Source organism: Spermophilus citellus (assembly GCF_964194105.1).
Source record: "Spermophilus citellus genome assembly, chromosome: 15".
Lineage (NCBI taxonomy): Eukaryota > Metazoa > Chordata > Mammalia > Rodentia > Sciuridae > Spermophilus > Spermophilus citellus.
The window spans coordinates 47661256-47674121 of NC_138195.1; the positions used below are offsets into that span (position 1 = coordinate 47661256).

At 35.0% G+C, this 12866-nt stretch overlaps 1 protein-coding gene across 2 annotated transcripts in view; it reads left to right on the plus strand.

Annotated features, from left to right (window-relative positions):
• ADK (adenosine kinase) overlaps positions 1–12866 on the plus strand; it is a 459464-nt gene that overhangs the window by 45130 nt on the left and 401468 nt on the right. The window lies entirely within an intron of this gene.

Here is a 12866-nt window from a genome sequence, read left to right on the forward strand (position 1 = left end):
TCAGTCCTTTGTACTTTTCGAGACAGGGTCTCGCTGAATTGCTGATGCTCGCCTTAGATTTGTGACCCTTCTGCCTCAACCTCCCGAGTCTCTGGGATTGAATGTGTGTGCTACCATGCCTGGCTTAAAAATCATTCTTTATGATAAAAGACTGAGTATTCTCCTCCAAGATCAATTCAGGAACAATTCAAAGATATTACCTCTCATTACTTATGTTCAAGATGTTTACAGTAGTATTTGAGGTTCTAGGCAGTGTAATTAGGCAAGGAGAAATAAGACAATCCAGATTGTAAAGGAAGAAATAAACTTGGTATTTCTAGAAGAGGTGATCATTTCTGTAGGTTATCTAAGGAATCTACAAAAACCTATTGTCTAATTTCAAGAATTATTATAAAGCTCACATAATCAAAACAGTAGTATCAGTGTAAAGATTGACAGGTAGATTGTTCATGTAGTATAAAAAAGTCCAGAAATGGGCCTACACATAAATAGACAACTGATTTTTAAATTTTTTTTTTTAGACACGGACACAATATCTTTATTTTGACATGGACACAATGTCTTTATTTTGTTTATTTATTTTTATGTGGTGCTGAGGCTCAAACCCAGTGGGTCACATGTACGAGGCTAGTGCTCTGCCACTGAGCCATAACCCCAGACCAAGACAACTGATTGTTGACAGAAGGGCAGGATATTCATTGGAGAAAGGATCTTCTTTTAAATAAGTGGTGCTGCAACAATTGGATAGTCATGCACAAAACAAATGATTTATATTTTGCTACAGAATTAGCTAGTAGAACTAAATGTGAAATCTAAAATGATAAAATTTCTAGATAATAACATAGGAGAAACCGATTTTAATTGTTTATTGATACTGGGGATTGAACCCAGCGGTGTTTAACCTCCAAGCCATATCCCCAGTCCTTTTTATTTTTTATTTTAAGACAGTATCTCACTAAGTTGCTTAGGGCCTCACTAATTTGCTGAGGCTAACTTTGAGCTTGATGCTCCTGCCTCAGACTCCTTTGTCTCTGGGATTATAGACTTGTGCTACTCTCTGGCAACAAACTGATTTTGAAAATGCGCAAAAGATTCAAACATCTGCTGGGCATAGTGGCACACACCTGTAATTCCAATCCTCTGAAGGCTGAGGAAGGAGGATCGCAAGTTCAAAGATAGCCTTACCAACTTAGTCCCTAAACAACTTAATGAGATCCTGTCACAAAAATAAAGCACAAAAAGAGCTGGTGCTTAGAGGTTAAGCACCCCTGGGTTAAATCCCTGGTATCAAAAAAAAAAGGAAAAAAAAGTTTCAAATGTTTACCGAAGATGTTTAGTTAGTAAATAACTAAAGGTGCTCAACATCCTTAGTCATTGGGTAAATGTAAATAAAAGGCATAATGAAATACCACTACATTATCTGTTAGAATATCCAAAATTTAAAATCTGCGCATACCAGATGTGGGGCAGGATGTATAGGAATTGGAACATTCTGTTCATAGGAATGTAAGATACTGATTTGACAGTATCTTAAGAAGTAGCATACATTCTCTGTTGGCCCTAACCATTCCATTCTTCTTCTTCTTCTTCTTCTTTTTTTTTTTAAATTTTTTTTTTTTTGTAGTTGTAGATGGATATAATACCTTTATTTTACTTATCTTTATGTGGTGCTGAGGATTGAATCCAGGGCTTCACATGTGCTAGGCAAACACTCTACCACCAAGCTACAACCCCAGCCCACCATTCCATTCTTTAGGTATTTTGCCCAAGAGAAATGAAAGTACATGTTCCTAGTTGCTTACCCATGTTCTTGGTAACTTTGTTTTTAATAACTAAAACTAGAAGGGTCCTAAATATCTACTGGCAGGTGAATCCTTGAACCGAGTGTTTACCCATATAACTGAAATACTAGTGAGTAATAAAAAAAGAGATACAGTATTGCTTGGATGAAATTCTAAATAATTATATTGACTGAAAGAAGCGAATTAAAAAAAGAATATATATTGTATAATTCCATTTATATAACATTATAGATAATTCAATTTAATCTTTTTTTATATTTATTTTTTAGTGATAGGTAGACACAGTATCTTTTTTTAAAAAAAAAAAATTTTTTTTTTTAATGTGGTTCTGAGGATCAAACCCAGTGCCTCACACATGCTAGGCAAGCGCTCTGCCTCTGAGCCACAACCCATCACCCTCTCCCCCCCTCCTTTTTTTTTTTTCCTGATACAAGGAATTGAACCCAGGGGCAATTAACCACTGAGCCACATCTTAGCCCTTTTTAAAATTTTTTGAGATAGGGTCTCACTAATTGCTTAACGCCTTTCAACGTTGGCCCATACAAGTGTGAGCCACAATGCCCAGCTCAATTGAATCTTTAATTACAGAAAACAGATCAATGGTTGAATGTGGCGGGTCCAGGGTGCAATGGAGGTTGGAAAGAGGACTTTTTAAAAAGGGCAAAAGGGAGTTTTAGGGTTAAATTCATTTTCTTGATCTTTTGTTGATCTCATGTGTATATACCTGCACCAAATTGTATACTTAAATATATACAGCTTCTTTTATGCCATTTACACATCAGTAAAGCTGTAATATATAAAACAAAATCTGTTAAACATGAATTCATGGATTTGAAATTAGATCTCCTTTGTTTGCATAGTATGAGATGTTTTGTCTAAAAAGCTAACTAATTCATGTTCAATATTTAAAAAAATTCAGGGCTGGAGTGTAGGTCAGAAGTACTTGCCTAGCACATACAAGGCCTTGGGTTGAATTTCAGAATCACGCACACACACACACACACACAAATGATGAATAAAAATACCAAGAAAGGCTGAGTGTGGTGGCACATTACTATAATCCAAGTGACTTGGCAGTGACTGCGGCAGAAGGATTTCAAGTTTGAGGTCAGCTTGGGCAAGACCCTTTTTCAAAAAATTAAAAGCGCTGGGGATGTAGGTCTGGTAGAGTGCTCTTGGATTTAATCCCCAGTAACACGGAGGGGTTTGAGGGTAGAATTCAAAGAAAGTTAAAACTTTTATTACTATTCTTGTGAACGCCTCCAGATATCTCTTAGTCATATATACCTAGAGATACATGTTTATGTTATTAGGAGCTCAAAGAGAAAGGAGGAAGGTTTTAGGGTTATATTCATTATATTGATTGTTATATTAAGTATCTTGGTTATATATTCATTACTTGAAGCTCACGTAACTTTGTTTTATTAGCAGCTGATTCTAAATGGCCAGTTGAAATTTTATTTTATTTCAGGAACTTTTTTTTTTTTTGGGTGGTGTTGGGAATTGAACCCTGGGCCTCATATATACCAGGCAAGCACTCTATATCTCTAGCCCTACTTTGGGAATTTTCTGCAACATTGAATTTGAAATCAGTACTCAGAGATAAAAAGCAAGTTTTTGGATCCTAGCCATTAAAGGTGAAGATCTACTTATTACATCCCCACCAGACCCATTTCTTACAAAATATATGTGAAAACATGCCTTATGATTTTAGCTGGATGAAAGGTTTTTTGTTTGTTTGTTTGTGGTGCTGGGGATTAAACCAAGGGCCTTGTGCATGTGGGGCAAGCACTCTACCAACTGAGCTGTATCCCCAGCATGCCTTATGATTTCAATAGACTGTATTTAACTTAACATTTCAGACCATGTTTAGGTAAATATTTTACCTTTTAACTATGCAAATACATTATCCAGGGATAGTTTACTGTGTACTATATTGCTGTGGTTTGAATGATGGTGTTCACTGCACAATTCTTACTGAATTTTAATCTCCAGTGCAATGCTATTAAGAGGTGTGGCCTTTGAGAAGGGTGGAGCCCTTTATGAAAGGACTTGTTTAACTCCAGGGCTGCAAATGCCTCAGTGTACTGCTTTGACCCTAAAGGAAGAATTTGGAGGACTCAATGAGAGGGTTCAGACATTTTATTACTCACAGGCTCCTTGACAGTGCCAGGCTGTCGCACCACACCCGTAAGTAGAGGAGTATATATACAGGATAGATTTTTATGCCAGCTGCTCATGTGAGTCTATTCAGATGTTTTATGAGTACATGACTTGACTTTATAATTCAGGTCCTTCTGCTTTGATCTCCACCTAGGGACTGGAGATAAGGGAAATGGCCAGTTTCCCCCCTCCTTGCCCCCTTAACACATTCTTAGGAGTCTTTTGATAACCTTCAGAAACATCAAGTCTTCTAGGCACTCACTTGTATTTATTCCAACAAGGCTTAGGGTTGATTCCAGGTGTAGTGGCACATAACCTGTAAGCCCTGTGATTCCAGAGGCAGAGACAGGAGAATCACAAGTTTGATACCAGCCTTAGCATATTAACAAGACCCTGCCTGAAAATTTAAAACATAAGGACTGGAGATGTAGTTAGGGTTAGGGTTAGGGTTAGGGTTAGGGTTAGGGTTAGGGTTCATTGATTAAGTGGCCCTGAGTTAATTCCCGATACCAAAAAAGAAAGAAAAAAAAAGTTGAATAGAGAGCCTGTACTTCCACTCATTTTTAATTTTTTTTTTTTTTTAGTTGTAGCTGGACACAGTACCTTTATTTTATTTATTTATTTTTATATGGTGCTGAGGAACAAACCCAGCATCTTGTACATGCTAGGTGAATGCTCTACCGCTGAGCCACAACCCCAACCCCTCCATTCCTTTTTTTTTTTTTTTTAATAGTTTTTAATCATGGTGAACACAACGTTATACAAGGATACAAGGAGACGTTATTCAGCCAACAACAAAGAAATCTATCTTTACAGACAATTATTATCCCTGCAAGTTCAAGGCCTCAAAAAATTGGGTTAAGACTCAGAATTGTTCCTCTCCACAAAATCTTTAGTAAAAGGTGAAAGATTTATACGATCTGAAGAGAAACCAGAGTATTATTCCTTTTTTTTTTAAAATTTTTTTAGTTGTCGATGTATCTCTATCTATTTATTTATTTATATGCTGTGCTGAGAATTGAACCTAGTGCCTCACACATGATAGGCAGGCGGTCTGTCAAAGAACTACTACCCCAGCCCTGCACTTCCATTCTTTAAGTTATGTGAGGACACAGCATTCCTTTCCTCCTGAGGATGTAGCAACAGAGTACCTCTCAGAAGCAGAGAGCAGCCTCTGTTAGATACAAATCCTGACATTGCCTTAATCTTAGACTTCCCATTATCCAGAAATGTGAGAAGTAAATTTCTGTTGTTTATCAATTACCCAGTTTATGGTATTTTGTTATATGAGCATAAATATATTAGTACATATACCATATGAACTGAGTGTATTTTTATTAGTACTTTACACTATGAATGTGAGTTAAATATCAGAAATCTTTTGATATAGTTTTTTTTCCCCCCTAATTTTGAACCTGCCCTCCACAAGTAGGCTTTACACTGAACTAAATCCTCAGGCCCCTCCCCTCCCTTCACTTTTTTTTGAGACAAGGCCTTGGTAAGTTTCTGAGGCGGGCCTAATACTTGGTGTTTTCCTGCCTTAGCTTCCCCAGTTGCCTCACTGCACCTGGCCTGATTATGAATTTTTAAGAAGAGTATTTGGCCTTTTTAAAATTTTTCATTTTTTGATATCTGGAATTGAATCCAGGGGTGCTTAAATACTGAGCCACATCCCCAGCCTCTTTTTTTTTTTTTTTTTTTTTTTTTTAATTTTGAGACAAGGTCTTGCTAATTTGTTGAGGTTGGCTATGAATTTGTAATCCTCCTGCCTCAGCTTCTCTAGCCACTGAGATTATAGGCCTGCACCACCATGCCCAACTAGCATTTGCCTTTTCAAATGAGCATATTTATCGATTTAAAACTGATGCTAATTAAAAATTGTGAACTTGTATTGAAGCTTTTTGAGGAAAAAAAAAAAAATAAGGCTGGAGGATATCACCCTAGACCAAGGGGTTAATGTCTCACCTAAGATGGCTTGCTTTCTTCCTTGAATGTATATTCCTTGCTTCACGTCCAAAGCCTTCATCTCTCTGAGTCTGTTCAATTTCTTCATAGAAAAGCATTCTGGTCTTCTTACTGGAGGTCTAAATCTGGTTGCTTTATTCTTTTTTAAAAAGTGGTACTGGGAATTGAACCCAGAGCCTTGTACGTACATCTCCAGCTCTTTTTAAAATTTTTATTTTGAGGAAAGGTTTTGCTAAGTTCTCCAGGATGGCCTCAAACTTTCCATCATCTTTCCTCAGCCTCTTTAAGTAGTTGGATTATAGGTATGTGCCAACTTGCCTGGCATGGTAGCTTTATTCTTAAAGTTGGCTGGAGAAAAATGCTGGAGGTACCACAATGTAGTGTTCCATCTGATACTTCCCCTTTAGTTTCTTACTTCAGTACTGCTTCCCTTTAATTTCTTCTGAGAGTAAACCTCTAATGTACTGTAGGAATTTTACATTGTGTAGGTGAGATGGTAGTCAGTTCCCTGACTTTTAACTCTGGGCCTTATCTGTGTCCTCAGTTGTACTTGGCACCTTTATGAGCTGAAACTTAGGGCTTATTAATACAGATGGACTAACCTTGCTTATCATCTTAAAGCCTCTTCATGTTGCACTTGAGATTTTAGTTTCTTCAGCTTTTCTATGTTACTGTTCACCAAATGGTTCTCTTTTTCTACCTAATTTATGGAAACCTGTTGACTTTTAGTTTTTGAGACATGGTCTTGCTATATTGCCCAGTCAATCTACTAACTCCTGGCTCAACTCCTCTTGCCTCAACCTCCAGAGTAGCTGGGATTACAGGTACATACTGTTGTGCTCAGCTATTATTGTGTCTCATCATCCTGTATATGGGGACACCTATAAAAAAACAAATTGAATAACAACTATACTACTTAATGATCATTTTGAAGTAAATATTAGATTTTTAGAGTTTTATTCTTTTGAGGAAAGTAATAGGTGAATGATTAGATCATTTAAAAAAGTATATAAATAAAAAATACATATATATATAAAAGATATATAAACTGATTTTCAACCTATTTCAATGCACCCGGGTCAATGTCTTTAAAATATTCATAAAATTGAATGTTTAATATTTAATGGATTAATGCTTACATTAATAATCTTTTGATCCGATGTTCACCAAATTTTTGGTACTTTTGTTATCATTTTAACAATGTTAAATGGAAAGTAGAGTAGATGGGCTTTCTGCCATATTTAAGTAGAAGTCTAAGGGTGTATGTGTATATTTTACTATTATATGTATATATTTACTGTTATTATATATATAGTAGCAGGAAATATGTAACTACAGACTTAAAACTTGAGGTAATTTGGATCTTGGAATTAATTTAATTATCATTTGTACTCTTTTTACAACAGAGAAAATAGGCTCAGAGAAGTTAAATGTTTTCCCTGTGATTAGTTAGCATTTCAAAACTCAGATGGAAACTATATCTCTTGACTCACTGCCTTTCTTTTTAACTACATTAGTAAATCATTGCTACTTAAACAGTATTGTACAATTATTATTATTATTATTATTATCTACATACTAGATTTTGGAATTCAAAACGAGTAAGTTTGTTAGAGCAGTTACTGGATAAATAAATTTTTATCTTACCTTTCTTTAGTTTAAATCTTCTGAAGATTGCTGGTCTCATCCTTTAAGTATTCTTTAACAATTTATATGATTTATGTGATGATCTTATCTGTTAAATGTTTAAAGTTAATCTTAAAATTTTAAAGAGCAGTTTTTAAAAACAGTAGCTGTCACATAGAAATGACCTTTGCAGATTAAACTAGTGAACCACAGAGGATTGAAAGTAAAGAAAGCCCATGGAGAATCCATCTGAGAACATTTTAAGAGTAAAGTAAAATATATGTAATAATTTTCAGATAATACCTACCATTTATTGAATATGGTTTTCTTATGTTTGTTTTTGGCAGTACTGGGGAGCTCTTCCACTGAGATACATCCCTAGTACTTTTTATTTACTTTTTGAGACAGTCTTAGTAAATTTCTGAGATTGGCCTTGAACTTTGGTCCTCCTGCCTCAGCTTCCCAAGTTGCTGGGATTACAACTTGGGAAAACCATGCTTGTTTGAACATGTTTCAGAGGTATATGGTATTAGTTTAGATCTCATTAGAATTCTATAAGTTATGTATCCTCAGAATAACTTGAGCTGTAGAGATTTGTACATGAGTACAGAATACATCATTAATAGTACAGGGCTTTGAACTATAGATTTTAATTATAAAAACTGGTCAGGCAATGTAGCTGAGAGCTTAGCATGCGTGAAGCTCTGTGTTCATTCCCCAGCACATATAAACCAAATAACAATTGTAAAACCTGTATTCTTTATTTCCTGTTATAATATTATGGAAGTATTAGTTTGAAATTGAAAAATTCAATTATATGTTTAGATTTTTGACATAAATTATGGTAGACATAAAAGTTTATAAATTTAGTGAAATTGTATTTTCATCCAAGTAGAGGTATAGTTGAGACAGATATTTGGGAATACAGAAAAAGAAAGAAAGAATAGGTATCAAAAAAGAAGTGCCCATGAACCCTTGGAATGCAAGAAAAACTCATTTACCTTTGAAATGCAAAGCAGCCAACATGGGCAGTGGAGCACCTATCATTAGCCATGTCTTTGGCCTGCATGTTTGCCTGCTAGAAGTAACGTGATGCATGATACAAGGGCAATATGTAAGAGTGGAGAAAACTAGTGTGAGATTATGTAACTCCACCCTGACTCCACTGTAGTTCAGCCTGTAGCTACTGTCTCTCATTAAATATTAACACCCCAGACCAAGAGGTGCCGTCTGACTCTTCTGAGATGGCCCACATTCTTCCTTGAATGTATACTATTTGCTTTATTCCCAAAGCTTCTCACTGTTAAGAAGACTGATTTTCTTCCCTTGAATGTGTACCTGCACATTATCTCGCTTCAGGTACCCTCCATTCTCCCTTGAGTGTATATCTGCTTTCCTATATATGTATCTGCTTTTTCTAGTTTGTGTTCTATGTCTCTGGTGCATGCTGAAATTCTTTCTCATCACATACTCCAAGGACCCCACTTGTCCTCCTCTCCTGGAACTCCTTCAGTGACATAATGTAGGTGAGAAAAACTAGTGTAATTTGCTCCAAAAAATTGTTAATTTTTTGAAAATTAGCGTATTGGATTAGATAAATTTTTGGTGAGAGATTGAAGATGCACTTCTCTTTTTGATTGTTTTCAAAACATTGCAGTTCTTGTTTTGGGAAGTTGATGGGTTGCCTACGGTTTACCTGTTTGTGGATAGAGCAAGCATTGTGTGGTTCATTGAGACATTTACGTGTTTAGTATACAGAAATTAAATTCTTCTAAGATATTCTGTTATTGTGTATTTGAAGATTGTAAAGCTAATTTTTCCCTGAATAAGAAAAATTAAGCATCTTAACTGAAAGAAATGCAGAACTAAATCAATTGGCAATTTGGCAAAATCTAAGATCTGAAAATTAGTAGAAACAGTTGTGGCAGGAAGTAGGTTATTGAAAGGAATCTTTTCTAACATATTGAAGAGACACAGTGGGTGTGAGGGATAGGAAATGTGGAACATATAAATACTTACAGATGAGTATTGGTCTCATTATGGAGAATAAAGGAAGACAAGTATTAATAGAAATGGAAATGGAGGATTGCCTTTTTTTTTTTTTTTTGGAGTGTAGTAAATATCACAGAAGTAAGAGGAATGAGAGAATTAATGAAATGATAATTGAGAAAGAAAAAACATCATTAGGAGTGAAAATACCAAATAGTTGAGGAACTATGTTATTTTTCTCAGATCTAAATCTTAATATAAGCATACAAATCTTAGGTGAATCTTAATAAGTATACACACATATGAAACATAGTATTCAAGTAATCAGTAAAGATGAATTATTGCTATTAATGGATGCATGTTAGGTTTAAAGGTGAGAAAAGTACTTAGAATGTTAAATGAGACTCCATATATAAGCTTAAATGCTATAATTGTTTTACTTTAAAACTAATTGTAGCTGTATTGTAGAGCAGACCCACAAAGCCAAAGTGACATCAGGAATCTGCAACGAATAGCCTTATTTTTTCATATTCCTCCTTAGTGAGTGATATGTGTGGGTTGTGATGACCTGGTCACAAGAGATTCATAAGGGGTTGTAATTGGCTTTGTCTGGGAAGATTTGGCATACCAGTTCCTGTTTGCTTTGATAAAGTTTCTTGTGCTTCCAGTACTGTAACTTAGGACTTGCTTTGATACATATGTTGGATATCCTCTTTGTAATTTATCTCCTTTTATTGACCTCACCCTGCCCACCTGCTCATGGCTGACTAATCTACCTAACAGGTGAGGATGTAGCTCAATGATAGAATGCTTGCCTATGATGTGTGAGGCCCTGTGTTCGATTTCTAGCACTGTAAAAACCAATAAATTAACTATGAAGTTCTCTGATGCTTTATAGTTAATTCTTTTTTTAAATATTTTTTTTTAGTTGTTGATGGACCTTTATTTTGTTTGCTTTTTTATATGTGGTGCTGGGAATTGAACGAAGTGCTTCACACATATGAAGCAAGTGCTTTACCGCTGAGCTACAACCCCAGCCCCTAAAGATAATTCTTTTTATGTATGTATGTTTGTGCTGCTTGGAATGGAACCCAGGGTGACAGGTTCTCACTAACTTGCCAAGGCTGGCTTTGAATTTGCAATCCTACATCTGCCTCCCTGTGTTGTTTGTATTACAGGTGTGCACCACCACATCTGGATTATAGTTAATTCTTTATTAAGCTAGTTTGCCTTATTTTCTTTTACAGCTTTTAACATTATGCTTTAGAGTTTTAGAAATGGTGTTGATATTTGTATAGGCTGTGATGTGTAGAGATCTGGTTAAATTTTTTTTTAACATTTTTAAATGTTAAAATGGAAAATCAACTATTATATTACAGTATTTTGAATTTTGAGTAGTCCACCTTTTGGTCTTTTTGTCCCTGAATTAATGTAGTCCTATCTTTATTACTATTTGTTTACAGTAAGGCTTGATGTTTAGCAGGGCATATATCTACACTTTATTCTTAATTTTTTTCTTATTCTGGCTCTTTAGCACATAAATTTTATTTTTTTATTTTAAAAAATATTTATGGTACCTGGGATTGAGTCCAGGGGAATCGATCATTGAACTATATCCCTACATTTGCCTGAAGGCAATGAAGTTACTGATAGATTAAAAAATAATTATGTACAGTGGAGCTAAGAAGACACACAGTAGTGTTGCTGTTTGATCACTAGTATTGTTTCCACCAAATTCATGGTTCTGTGTATGAGTACATGCAGAATGGATATTTGTGTACATAAGTGAAATAATATGGAAGCATGGCATGAAAGATGCAAAAATTTAAAAGGAAATGTTGATGTTTGTGTATATTGAATTCCAAAGAATTTCAAAATGAGTATTGCGATGCAGAAAACGAATGTGAATATTTTCTGTAAGGAGAGCCATGCCCCTAAAGAAAAAAAACCTATTTGTCTCCACGTGTGACTTTAAAATATGATTAATGATTGTGAAAGTTGGCCAAGCTCTTAGGGACTACTTCTATAAAATGCCCATATCTATTCCTGTAATACACTTGTTTATATGTTGATTTTTCTGTATAGCCCTTTTTCTTTGTTTTTTTCTCCTATCATTTTATTTTTTCCCTATGTAGAAATATTATGAATCATTTGTTTGATACATTGTACAAGAACAGAGCTAAGTCATTCAATTCTATTGCAGCGTTATTTAAAAAAAATCATCTCTTCATCACAGGATAAATTTTAAATTCAAGGGTTCTAGATGAAGCTCATTGGCAGAGTAACCTGCTATTATATAAAACATAGTAAGACCACTTGCTGCTCTGCCAGGTACATCTAGGCCCTACCCAAGTTCTGTTGAAATATTGGTGATCTCAGTAGTTTCATTGGATTTTTTTTAAAAAATCAAACATTTAAAAAGATAAATCTGGTGTTGTGGCTCAGTGGTAGAACGCTTGTGTGGCATATCTAAGGTAGTGGGTTTGATGCTTAGCAGTACATAAAAGTAAATAAATAAAGTTATTGTGTCCATCTACTACTAAAAAATATATTTAAAAAAGACAAATCAGAATGCCTCAGGAAAAATATATCCAATTCAGACTTTTTCAAATTTAAATTAGTTATATTTTCCTCTCCCTGTAAACCTTTATTTCATTCAAATTAGAGCAATAACTCTTTAATATTTAAGCTTCTTCTTCGCCTAGTAATTCAAAGAAAAAAATATAAAATGATTTGTAAAGAAAAGTGTAGGGGGGCTGGAGTTGTGGCTTAGTGGTAGAGTGCTCGCCTAGCATGTGCAAGGCCCTGGGTTCTATCCTCGGCATCACATAAGCATAAGTAAATGAAATAGACCTATTGTGTCCAATTACAACTAAAAAATAAATATTAAAAAAAGTGTAGGGATTTACTCTTTCAATTTGTTTTAAATATTTATAAGGTTTAAAAAGTGTTTAAGGTTTGTAATTCTTAGTAGAAAAACGTTATCTGAATGAATACCTAATGGCAAATCACTGCTTCAACTGTACTGGGAACAGAAGGATAGTTTAAAGCATCCCAGCTCTCTTGATCAGACCCTAAGAGGTATACTGGTTGTTATTAACTGCACCATGTGTTAAGTGATATAGGTTGCTTTTCCTTCAGCAAGGGGTTTGTCTAGAAGGTGTTATACTTTATGTTCAAATTTGGTTGTCACTTTACTAATGAAATTCTTAATCTTTGGGCTACTCTAACATTTCGACTTATTTGTCAAGTTCTGAATCACAGTTTGGAAGGCCACTGTAACTTCTGGATCCTGCACAGCCTTGGAGAACCTCTGGATTA